Genomic DNA, 12775 nt, shown 5'->3' on the forward strand with positions numbered 1-12775 from the left:
TTATACTTTATATTTTTGATAAAAAACTATCAAAACACTTTATAGCAAATCAGAGTAATTTTACTTCATCTGGACTAGAAATTCTGAGCTTCAATCTTCATGTGTGAAATAGGTTAGTTCAGGATTCAAAGTAATCAAGTAAAGACTTTTCATAAAAAGTGAGTTTTAGGTATTTTTTTTCAAGAGCAGGAGGTCACTTAAAAGATGGAATGTTCCAAACCCACATTATTAAGAGAATAAAAGATTAGTAGTATCATTTTCTGTTAATTATTTCTAACCACCTTTCACACTGTGACACCAAAGGAGATGTAGGCTTTTTCTTTTCCTAAGTGATCAGTACACATAATGAACCATGACAAGTAATTATCATGACCCTTGAAATTTCATATAGGAACATCGCCACAGTGTTATTTTTAAACAGATGTCCTAAAATGTTTTCTACTTAATCTTTTTAATAACATAGCCTGAAAATCCTTAGCCTTCAAATTAATTCTAAACCTGTCTGAGTGCCAGCATTTTATCTTACTGCTGTGGGATGAGGTCCTCTGCTCTACCACCTCCATCTTCACAGAGAAGAACCCTAGGAGAGATGGGCTCAAATGTACAAAGCCAGTACTGACTAAGCTAGAGCTTGTGTCCACACCTCCTGAACACTGTTTTATTACTCTTTCTACCTCGCCCTCACCACTTTCATATCTTCCCATGCCTCGCTGATTCAGAGTCAGAGTATAGTTCATTCTCATCCAGGAAAGATATGTATATTTTCTTGTATTAGAAAACAAACATACAACATAGCCCAGTCTGAACCAGTAATATTAATAGAAATGTGTTGACAAGCAAAGACATTTTCTTCCTCAAGTGCCCTTGCCTACTATGTACATTTGTTCAACATTTCTATCATCAAGAATTCAGATGTTTTATCTTTATTTTCCTCTAGACATTTAAAAATATGTGAAAGAATATGCTTTATCCACAGGCAGATTTTCCATATCCATTTAACTATGGCTCCAGAGAGCATTTATCAACAGAAGCTAAACATATGGACTTTCTAAAATTAAGAAAACCTTTTTGGAACTTTAAGAGACTTTTGAATAGTGTTGGATACAACAAGCTGTAGTGAATTATTCAAAAACAGGAGATCAAAGGAATAGAGAAAACTATTTTGTGCTATAGAACCAAAACTCTGTAAATTAATATATAATGATATTCAGGATTGTTTAATTTAGTGGCATGGAAGAGAATCAAATGAATTGAAGAAATTTTTATAAATCTTTCTTTTTTTTAATTAAAGATGTCTGCTAATTTGAATATGCCACCTCTGCTTTACTCCAATGTTCAACAGTTTCTTTATATAAATTGAGAAAAATGCATTTAATTTCACAAATGTTCCTCATTCTCTGCAATGAAAAATATATACACATGGTTTAATATTCTTATGAAATTAAATCTATAAGAAAGAAAAATCCCCAATAGACCTTTCTATATTAGCATCCTTGTGATGTTTTAAATTTTCAGATATTTCAAAAGTGGAACAATAACATTTCAATGGGAAAGTTTTCAAATAAAAGATAAAGCTATAGAGGCATAGTCAGATCTTAAATCACTTGAAAGAAAAATGTAAGTGTAAGGGAAAAAGTTACAGGTAATAAGATTTAATAGTTGTGAGAAATATCAGACAAAAATCGATAGCGTTCTCTAGAGAAAATAGCTTTGGGGAAGACAGAAGAGAAATGAGGTGTGATACAGAGTGAGGTTTTAGAAATAAAGAAAACAAACAGTAATAGTAGAAAAAGAACAAGAATTAAAGAGAAGATTAAATCAGAGAATAGTATATAAGGGATCCCAACACTTTCTCCTTGGTCAATCTGATAGAACATTAAGGCATTAAGAATAAATTTTCCCAAAGTGAGAATGATGACCTTTGTCAGCATCAGATTGTTTCTATGAATGGGAGCTAAGGAAAAAGTGATGATTGTGGCACCTTAAGTGGGAAAACAACCAGCATACACCATGGCTCGAGTCCGGGGCTAGCGCCTTAGCAATGAAGATAGGGCCATGATGAGGGCCAGTGCTCCTATTTGGAGATCACCATGCCTCTTTTTGGAGTTTACTTGCGTCCACAATATAGAATACAGGCAATTTCAAGCAGAGATATCTAAAAAAAAAAATAGCTAGGAGTTTCTAAATAGACTGACTGTGGCTAATGCAGAAAAGAAAAAGTTCCAAAGTGATATTCAATCATGGACAATTTTACATTAAGTAAGATCAAAGGTCTAGAACATCCCATCAGAACTCCAGACATTAAACTCATGTTCAGTGCATGAAGTAAAAGGTGATTATCAGTGAACACAATCCCAGAATTTTCCTTACTGTTAAATGTTACTGCACTTCTTTAATGCAGAGTTGTAGCTTCCACAACAAAATGTAAGAAAATAGATGAAATCCTTTATCAAATACAACTCAGTTTTTTACTTGAATCGTGTGATACATGCACATTACTACCACCTAATGGTGATACACCTAAATTGCAGAATTTACCATACTGCTAATCTGGGATTAGCATATAGGATTCATTATGTTTTTATTGCTAACACATTTCTAAGAAAATGCCAATAAAGTTATTAAATCTAGGGCTGGACATGACCTTAAAGTTCATTTCTTTTAAAACCGTTAAGGTTAAATCTGTTGTTATACAATTAGTGATAGAGATAGAAAGGAACCATCTACCAGTGCATATAAATGCTTATATCGAAGAGTATAAGAATTATATTTTTATTACTATCAGCTGTGAAGCATTCTCTTAGCTATCATTCTTCCCCTGATTAGCTGATTAATGTGTAGCCACTCATAAATTTAAACCTTTTCATTTATAATCATTCTTACAGAATGGAAGGGACTTTTTGTGTGTTGAGGCTGATAAGTCCCCTGCATACCATTCTTCCACATATACTTCTTCACCCCTTGCCAGGATCTCCTACTCTTCTTACTCAGATACCCTTGGACTCTAAATTTGGTTGCTCTAAGTCTCTGAACTACTTTGTAAGTGAGAAGCTGAAAGAGAATAAAAGTGAACATGAATTCATTATAACAGCATTGTATGTGGACAGAAGGTAGCTATACTTGTGGTGAGTACAGCATAATGTAATCAGCTGTCAAATCACTATGTTGTACACCTGAAACTAATACAACATTGTGTGCCGACTATACCTCAATTTGAAAAATGTAAAAGTAAAAAAGGACCTGGGGCGCCTGGGTAGCTAAGTCGGTTAAGCGTCTAGTTCTTGATTTCAATTCAGGTCATGATCTCAGGGTTGTGAGATCAAGCCCCGTGTGGGGCTCCACACTGGACGTGGAGCCTGCTTGGGATTCTGTCTCTCACTTTACCTCTCTCTCTCTCCCCCCTCTCTAAATAAATAAATAAGACAGTTCAGCCCCAAATTTATGTCTTCCAGGATTATTTATTTTATTTTTTAAAAAGATTTATTTAGTTGAGAGAAAGAGAGCATACATGCAAGTGGGGGGAGGGCAGAGGGAGAAAATCTTCAAGCAGACTCCCTGCTGACTGTAGAGCCTAACGGGCAGCCTCAGGATTATTTAAACAAATGTCAATTTCTTATTTAAAAGAATGAACACGAGTAACAATACATATATATAAAGTGGCAAACATGAATGTGACTTAGTACTCACTGTATGAACCACACCGAAGCAAGTATAGAGATTCATCAATTTTACATCAGCTGATCACCTCAGGCAGCCATAGATGGAAAACACACATTTTCTTAGATATTTGCAAGGGGGAATGGGTGAGAAGGACCTAAGGAAGGTCACACACGAGGCCTGTGCCCATGACTCCAGCTGGGGCCAAAATCGTGTTGTGAACAGCTTTGTTAGCTGTATGAAAGAGCTTCAGACTTTATCCCGAGAGCAATAGAAAGCCCATAAAGAATTTATACCGGGGGCACCTGGGTGGCTCAGTCGTTAAGCGTCTGCCTTCAGCTCAGGTCATGATCCCAGGGTCCTGGGATCGAGTCCTACATCGGGCTCCCTGCTCTGCGGGGAGCCTGCTTCTCCCTCTCCCGCTCCCCCTGCTTGTGTTCCTACTCTCGCTATCTCTCTCTCTCTGTCAAATAAATAAATAAAATCTTTAAAAAAAAAAAAAGAGTTTATACCAGGAAGATAACATGATCAGATTTGTTTTAGGAATCTCCTTCTGGCTTTAATGTGAAGAATGGAGAAAGAGTGGTCAGAGGGGTGAATGGTGAGACAGACAGATGCTTAGAATGGTGCCTGGCAAATAAGAGGGAGTGATAAACAATAGGTGAGTGCATGTGATAGCAGAGAGACCAATTATGATGCTGTTGCAGAAATCCAGGCAGAAGAAAGGTTTACTGGGTCAGCATAGTAGCTTGTCGTCAAATGTGCATTAGGGTTAAGTGTCCAATACAAATCTGCAAAGCTAAGAACATCTTATATGTATTTATGTTGTGTGCCAGATCCAAAGAAAAAGTTCTCAATTTTGTTAGACAAGATAGCATTTCCTTTTTAGCAGTTTCCTTTCCTTAAAGATGTTGTCTTTTACCACTAAGTTGCATTACTTCTGAGCTGACAATTTTGCTGATGACTTCCGTGCTTTGGAAGGCTTGCCCGTACATTTTCTTCTTTCTCATTTGGCAGTGCACATTTCTTCTCTCATTCTTCACAGCAAGGTTCAAATACATAAGCTTTCTAATTATTAACATCTAGGAGAGGAAGAGATTGGAGAACAAACATTTGAGAGTAAGCAGATGTAGGCCTAATGAGTTATTGTAGAGAATCTCTATCAATTGGTGGCATTATCATTCCAAATGTTGACAGATCGATCTTGGGTAGTATTCAAAATACTCACCATCACCGAAAACAGTTAATTACTTGTGGGGGATCACGTGTTGCTGGCAACACAGGATTGTGCACATAGAAGGCAAATGAAAAAGACTTACTGGGTTTATTAATCTGTAACTTTTTTATAATGAGCATTAATGAATTCATTAGATCTGTTTACTAAACTTCTGGATATTTTCACTAGACAATAAAGCTTTCCATCTCCTTGTTAATCCAGGGTCCTTTTTGCTTAGTTTCAGAGCCATCTGTGATTTCCCAGAACTGGCAACAACCGTTTTCCTTCCTGCAGAAATAATCAGAGTTCGTAGCCTCATATAATGCAAAATGCTCAGACTTCGTCATCATATTGATTTAGGTCTTGGGACACTTCAGCTTGGCAACCATGTGTAAATTGTCAAACTTTTCTGAGTCTTTGCCCTAGATTATGTTAGAAAGTCTACCACAATGCCAAGCATATAAAAGGAAGTTAATAAAAGTTATATAATATATGCCTTTAAGACCATTCTACATAATAAAAAAAAGTTCTGCAAAGATATCTTTGTCATATTTAAAACATTAGATGGGCTAAAAATAGTTTTAAATAGAAACTCAAAGGTAAGCAGACTGGTGTTATTTGAACTCTATACTTCTACTCAGAAGATTTCATTAAATTCTTTAAAAATGGCATGCACTCTGCATTCTTCTTTCATAATACAGACATTAAGCTTAATTTAATTTAGGTAAAGATACTAACTTGAAGTGTTTCGAGTATTAGCTGCAATCAGGTGTGTTTTCCACTTTCTCTTTTCTCATCACCAGTAGATGTCAGTCAGATTTTAATCACTGGTATTGTTGATGCTAAACAAGCTTGGGAAACTCTCAAGTTAGCCCCTGTGGTAAGATTATAGAAATTCAATTTTATTTTATAGAAATAAATTTGATTTTGGAAGCTACCAGATCATCATGAGATTTCAGAGTAATAAGTGGCACTGTGTCAGCCTATATCCTCTTGAGCAGTGGGTCCCATTGTGTATCCTGAGGACCACTGGGAGGTTGAGTTGTGGCAAGAGGTGTGCGAATCCATGGGTCCGCTAAGCGTTGTCTACAGAAAGTCAGTATTACATATCCCACGTATGTGTACAGCTGTTCTTCAAAAGTGTACAGATGTTACTGGGATTGGAAAAATTCATTCAAAGGCATCACTGAGTTTGAGTAGTGTTTCATTATGTGCTTTCTCAACTAATAGTTGCATAAAGTACACCTGCTCTCATGTGCAACCTTTGGACATTTTAAAGAGAGTTCTTGTGCTTGAAGGTCAAGGACTTGGAGTATAGAAACTTAGAACAGAGAAATTATGGCATGTCCAGATGGCATTTGGAGAGGTTACTAACAGTCCAAGCTGGGAAATAATGTCATGAGGAACTTAATAAAATAAAATAATAAAGGTGCTACAGAAAAGCTAGAAAGGGTGCATGCGCTTGTTTATTGATGAGGGAAAGGGAAGCAAGATAATTTTTAGCCTGCAAATGTATTAATTTGTTTTATTACCAAATGTAGGTCCTTCAGGGGTGGGGTTATCAAGTCAGCAGAGAGGCTCTTTCAGGACCAGGTTGCCCTTGTGAGCTCAGCCTCTTCTGTGCTGATAAGAGGGGGAAGGGGAGGGAGCTGGTCACACATTTTGAGGCCCAGCTTCCCACTGATACATCTGCCATTGCACAGGGTCTCTCTCTTCCCCCCATTTTAAGTGTGAAAATATAAATATAAAGCCCAGTAAAAGCAGGTTTTAAAAAAAGTAAAATAAAACAGGAAGACTTATGTTGCTCTGATAAAAGAACCACCGAGATCCTAAAGAGCTAAGGGAATAAATCTTGGCTTCTTTACCAAAAAGAGCATTCTATGAAGATAAGAAGTTGCGGGGGGGGGGGGGGGCGCAAGGGGGGTTAGGGGGAGGGGCGGCTTTGCAGCCATTGGTGGCCGTAGCAGAGCCATCAGCTAAATCCCTACACTCAAGCCTCAAGCCAGGGACTTGAGCAGTTGTGTATTTATATACCGTGTTGGAGGGTGGTGGCAGAGAGCCTTCAGAAGAATGCAAACTCAGCATGTCTCCTGGTCAAAGGAAACATGCAAAACCTAGACCAAATAAATACACTCCGCTGTCTCTGGCTTGCTCTCTCCACTCAACAGAGAATGTTGCTTTTTCTATGGCTCTGCATTTTCAAAAAAGATGTGGGGAAAAAAGTTAGATCAGTGGTATTGTTGATACTAAGCAAGCTTGGGAAACTCTCAAACTAGCCCCTGTGGTAAGATACAGAAATTAGAAAGAATAATACAAGAAATACCAGAAAATAGAACCTATTAATTAAAAAAGGTCAAGGGGTTGGGGCTATTTAGTTAAGAGAGGAGATGCCGAAGGAAAGACTTAATAATGGCTTTTAGTAAAAACAAATATGTTGCAGTGAAAATGTAAATCTTGTTGTTGTTTTTTTAACCACTGAGGCAAAATAAGAAGCCAGAGGTGGCAGCAAGGCATATTTAGCCTAGACATGAGGAAGGACTTCTAGGTTATAAGGATGTCCACTCCAATGAAAAGGGGAATATCGTTCTGCTGCTTATGATGTAGTCCGGCTTCAAAGATATTTTGCCTCTTATTTTTAAAAGGTTAAATAACTGTTGGTTCTTTGCTCCCAAATAAAAAGGTTCACATTTTTTTGCTTTTGCTTGTCTGAAAAAATGACCCCAAAGAATCAGAAAAAAATTAATCAAATGGCTTCCATGCTAAGTAATTTTTTTAATTCACCCCAAACAAATATTCATTCCTTAAATCTCCCTGAAAATAGAAGATTCTATCTTAAGTAGTTAAGTTTTTGGAAAACATTGTCTCTTTAAAATAAGACGTGTATGTGTCTATACTAAGGGCTTGAAAAGTTTTTACGATAATAGACCTTTTCCTGTGTGATGAGCTTCACTTGTGATGCACACATACACGTAACTCATAATCACACACGGGCAGTGACTAAATTTTAAGTGCTGTCAAAAATCTTCAACCATTAGAAAAATGACAAATTTATTCATTGTACTTCTGTTTACACATCTAACCTTATGTAATTATTTACGTGGGATGCTTCTTGAATATTAACACACAAAAGCAAATCAGGCTTGAAATGGAAGACATTTGAAATGCATAGACACTACTAGAAATCATGATAAATATAAAGGTGCTCACCTAAATCAGAATTTGCACAGAAATTCAAGTGCAAACAGAGCCTCACACATGAATTTGCTTATTGAATCCTTCCCTAGACTATGGATACTAAGTGGCTTCGGTTTTATCCCTGATAGATAATCCTGGGGAATTGAGCCATAGCTATAAAATCAATCTTTTGAGGAAAAGTAATTTGTTTTTAATATTAAATTATTAAAATTGAGCTCTTTTACACAACTCCAAAACCTACGGTGACAGAGCAGAATCATCAGCAGTTTCTATGGCAGCAATTTCTCATTTTATGTCTTCTTTGCAGCTGCTTTATTACTACACAGGATTAGTAATGGGTATTAATTCCTAACACAAAGTAAAAACAATTCATGTTTCACCCTCAGCATTAAACCTGGCCATAACCCAATCATTTCCAGATATTGTGCCTGCCTGGAAATATTTAATATGAAACTGGTAGTAGCATGCTCTCTTAGACCTTTCAGGGGAAATAGATCAGGAGAAAATCTAAGTGAGGCGAAGGGGAATAAAATATAGGGACTGTACTGATGACGAGGAGGAAGAGGATTCCTGTGACGGGAGCCAGTGACCACAGTCAGGGCGCTCCCCCCTTAGGAGCGGTTGTGTAGAGACCGCTGTTCCTGAGCAATGGGGGACAACAGCATGCTTTGTTCTGCTTGATTCTTCCAGCTCTAGGTCTTAGCAGTAAACCTTCTCAGATCTGAAAGGGAAAACATTTTCCCTGTTGTCAGTTCCACTGAGGTGGAAGTGAATTCTTCCCCTCCATACCTAACTCCTAAGTGAATCTACAGGTGTCTTACACAGCTACAGTCTTCTGCAAAATTTGATACCGTAATTTGGCTTTTATTTACAAACAAAAAAGTGACTAATCTTAATTTGTGAACAGTGACATATTAAGGAGGAGATTGAAAGAGTGTTCTAGCTTTAGTTCATTTAAGCTTGAAAAAAACAGAAAAAAAGAATCTAACCCTTCAATACTTGGTACATCTGACTTCTCGGTGTCTGATCTGTGGGGACACAGCTTTTCTGTATACAGCTGGCCAGTTCTAGTGGCCAACCAGTGGCTGTACAAGGCTGGGAGCGACGGGCAGCAGTGTTACATTGGGCGGGGGCCAGGGAGTGTTTTCAGGGATTGTTACCATTCCTGGGGTACAAACTGGGGAACCTCCCTGGAGGCTGGGAAGACTAGTGATCTAGAGGAGGGGGCAAGAAGGAGTGTCTGAATATGCCTCACCGGGGACAAGGAAAGAATCCACACCCCTGTGCTTTCTGGGCCATTTCTACCTTTGGCAATGTCATTTCCTACTGATGAATAATGCCTCGGAGATGCATCCTCAGTCAGAAGTTTCCACTTCCACAGTCACCTACAGGACAGAGTTGAGAGGTGCTAGGCAGACCCTACACTGAAGAACAGATGCCTAATACCTTCTTGTGAATTTGCATTTCCTTGTTCCCTTCCTGCACACGAACTTCCGCCGTGGCCCTGGAGGAATACGGCGTTAATGTTCTTGTACACTCACAGGAGTGAGTTCTCCGTTTGAGAAGAGAGTCAGGGCACTGAAGGAAGAGCTGAGACAGAAAGAAGGTAAGGAGGCAACAGACCTCAAAATTGCCTTGCTGTCGTAACCACGGACACCTCTGCTGCTGCTTATCTCCCACGGCATGTGGTAGAAATAAATTAGCCTGAGTAAATCTTGAGAAAGCATGAGGCTAGAAAAAAAAATTCCAATACTTATTTCACCCTTACTTTCCCTTTTATGTTGTAAATTTGAAATATTCTTAAAAGAATGAATATAATAGGACCGAGAAATGTTGGGGGGGAGAAAAAAAGGCTTTTTGTTGAACTAGTAACATCAGGGGCCTGCAGAGAACTGACTCTGGGACAGATTCTGGGAGATTTAAGAGATTTTCACAAGGCGTTTTGCCCTGAGAAGGAAGGCTGTGCCCAGGAAGCCTGCCGCCTCCCCCCGCCCTTCTCACCCTATGCCTCAAGTTACTGTTAATATTACTAGATCAAGTTACTAGGGATTTCTCAACCTCAGCACTGTAGACATTCGGGGCCAGGTAACAGTCTGTGTAGACAGCTGTGCCGTGCATCGTAGGATGCTGAACAACACCCTTGGCCTCTGCCCACTGGATGCAGTAGCAACTCCCCACTCTCCCGAGTTGTGACAACCAGAAATGTCTCCGACATTGCCAAGCGTTCCCAGGGAAGGTTGAGGAAGGGGGAGAGACAGAACTATCTCTGATTGAGAACCATGGATCCAGAGTAAGCATACCAAACTGGGTTCTCTATTTCACCACGCTCCATGACAAAGTGGTACCTCAAGAACTGGTACAGGCCGTCTCCTCTTAAAAATTCCTCCTGCAGGGCGCCTGGGTGGCTCAGTTGGTTAAGCGACTGCCTTCGGCTCAGGTCATGATCCTGGAGTCCCTGGTTCGAGTCCCGCATCGGGCTCCCTGCTCGGCAGGGAGTCTGCTTCTCCCTCTGACCCTCCCCCCTGTCATGTGCTCTCTCTCATTCTCTCTCTCTCAAATAAATAAATAAAATCTTTAAAAAAAAAAAAAATTCCTCCTGCACATTAGCATTTTAAAATCTCTCAGAAGTCCAGCCTAACTTTGTTTAAACCAAAGCCAAATATATTTAAACACAGTATCCCTATTTTCCACTAACATCTATCAGTATTTTGTGATGCTTTGTCCTTGAAATACACTTTGGATGGGCTTTGACTGACAGAGCCTCATGCAGTGAAGAATTTATCTTATTATTTTGATGCTTCATGTGATCAAAAATCTGGGAACATGAACATAACCATTTTTTGTGAACGTGTTTCAAGGTCATGAGAGAGAGGTCTTTTTATGAGGAAGAGACACATTTTGTTTTTCCCAGAACCTTGAAAACTTGGGGGAGAGTCAGAGCAACAGAGGAGAGACAGAGATGGAGCTGACAGCAAAGGTCCTGCTCAGAACTGCAAAGGAAACTGCCTGCTGACTGCCTGCCATCCCCTTCCCCTCCAGAATATCAGACAAAACCAAATTAACATGAGAGGAAGATAAGCAACAGTACCTGCTCTCTGCCAGGACCTCTAAATAACTATCCAGTGAAAGTTACATATGCCTATGATATTGTAATATATTATAATGAAAGAACACAAATTCACGCAATTAAACTCAAGTGAACAAATGACAAGTGAGCAAGTGGCTCAAGTAAACAACAAATTGAAAAGTTGCACGAATTCCAGAAAGGATTCATAGAGACTACAGCTAGGAACTGGGAACACTTCAGGCGCCTGATAGCTCTCTCGAGTCCTGTCCTACTCGCTTTGTCTTCCTTTCTCACTCTCACTCTCACTCTCTTCATAGCTTTTCTTCTCTTCTGTTCCAACCTCCTCTCCATGGACAGGCTTCTGCTTTCTCACTGTCCTGGTCCTCAAAACTTCACTTGGCACGTGACTTTATATTGTCCTGAGGCTGACTTTGGCTCTGGTTCTATATGACCTTTTCACAAATGACTTGAGTGTCCATGGCCATCCAATGGACTAGTTAGCCCTGGATCAGGTGTTTGCTTCTGGTCTGGTAACCTGCAGCCAAAGGAAGAGGGCGTAGGCACAAATTATTTATAGGGTCGCCCAGACCTGCCCGTTCAGCAGACCGTAAGGGCCAAGGCAGTTCTTAAGGGAAGAGGTTATGGATGAGGCAAAAACCCCAAACACAGCTGTTCCAACACACTGTTGTATTTAGTTTACAACAACGTGCTGACAGAAACCATAATAATAATAATAACAACTAGCATTTGTTGAGCAGTTAAGTGCTAACTGTATGTATGTCAGGTGCTTTTCTAAATGTTTTTCAGTGGTTCACTCATGTTTTCTCATAACAAACCTATGACATAGATAAAATTATTTTTCCCATTTTACAGTTGAGGAAACACAGAACCCGAGAAGTTAAGTTCCCCACATCAGGCAGCTGATAAATAATGGAACCTAGATTCAAACCTAGGCATCTGGTTCAGTCAATGCTCTCCGTTACCCTGCTGAACTCCCCCTCTGGGGAAAAAAAAAATCAGAAAGAGGGGCGCCTGGGTGGTTAAGTGTCCGACTCTTGGTTTCAGCTCAGGTCCTGATCTCAGGGTCATGAGATCAAGCCCCAGGTCCTGCTCCCTGCTCAGCTCGGAGTCTGCCTGAGATTCTCTCTCTTCCTCTGCCCCTCCCACTGCTTGCACCCTCTCTCTCTCTTTCTCTCTCTAAAATAAATAAATAAATCTTTTTTAAAAATCAGGGAAAAAAATAGAACTTTAGGCAATGGGATGCCTAGATTTCAGCAAACTGTCTGGGGTGGACAGGTGTTTCAGAAAAAGCATCAGCCAGTATTAAAGGAAACCTGCCTGTGGTTATAGATCAATCATGTAGTTTGTGTCAGAATTTCCATGCCCAAGATAGATGTGTTCTCTATGAGCTCACTAGTAATTTCCAGCGTTTAGAGTGTGCCTATTGCTTGCACCCCAAAAGTCCACAGCCCAGGGACTGTTCTCCACAATCCTGGCTGAGTCCCGGCTGCTCACGGAGCAGTCTTGCAACAACACTACCTCCAGGTCTCTGAGAGAGGGAAACTTGGCTCCCCCCTCACCTTCCAGCCTGCCCGTCTGCCTGTGTCATGATATGTGTCTTGCTTCTTCATTGGCTCATC

The 12775-nt window shown here is 39.7% G+C and overlaps 1 protein-coding gene across 5 annotated transcripts in view; it reads left to right on the forward strand.

Moving 5' to 3' along the window:
- The window catches only part of KCNQ5 (potassium voltage-gated channel subfamily Q member 5), a 509046-nt gene that overhangs the window by 258835 nt on the left and 237436 nt on the right, over positions 1–12775 (forward strand). The window contains exon 1 of one of the 5 annotated variants that reach the window (XM_045867082.3): positions 9273–9674. The exons of the other annotated variants lie outside the window; for them this stretch is intronic. The gene's annotated coding sequence lies outside the window, so the exon portion shown is untranslated. Of the gene's footprint in view, positions 1–9272; positions 9675–12775 lie in introns of those variants that run through there. 5 annotated transcript variants of the gene reach the window in all.

Source organism: Mirounga angustirostris, unplaced genomic scaffold (assembly GCF_029215605.1).
Source record: "Mirounga angustirostris isolate CCGP_5_RB_7025 unplaced genomic scaffold, mMirAng1.0.hap1 SCAF_8, whole genome shotgun sequence".
NCBI lineage: Eukaryota > Metazoa > Chordata > Mammalia > Carnivora > Phocidae > Mirounga > Mirounga angustirostris.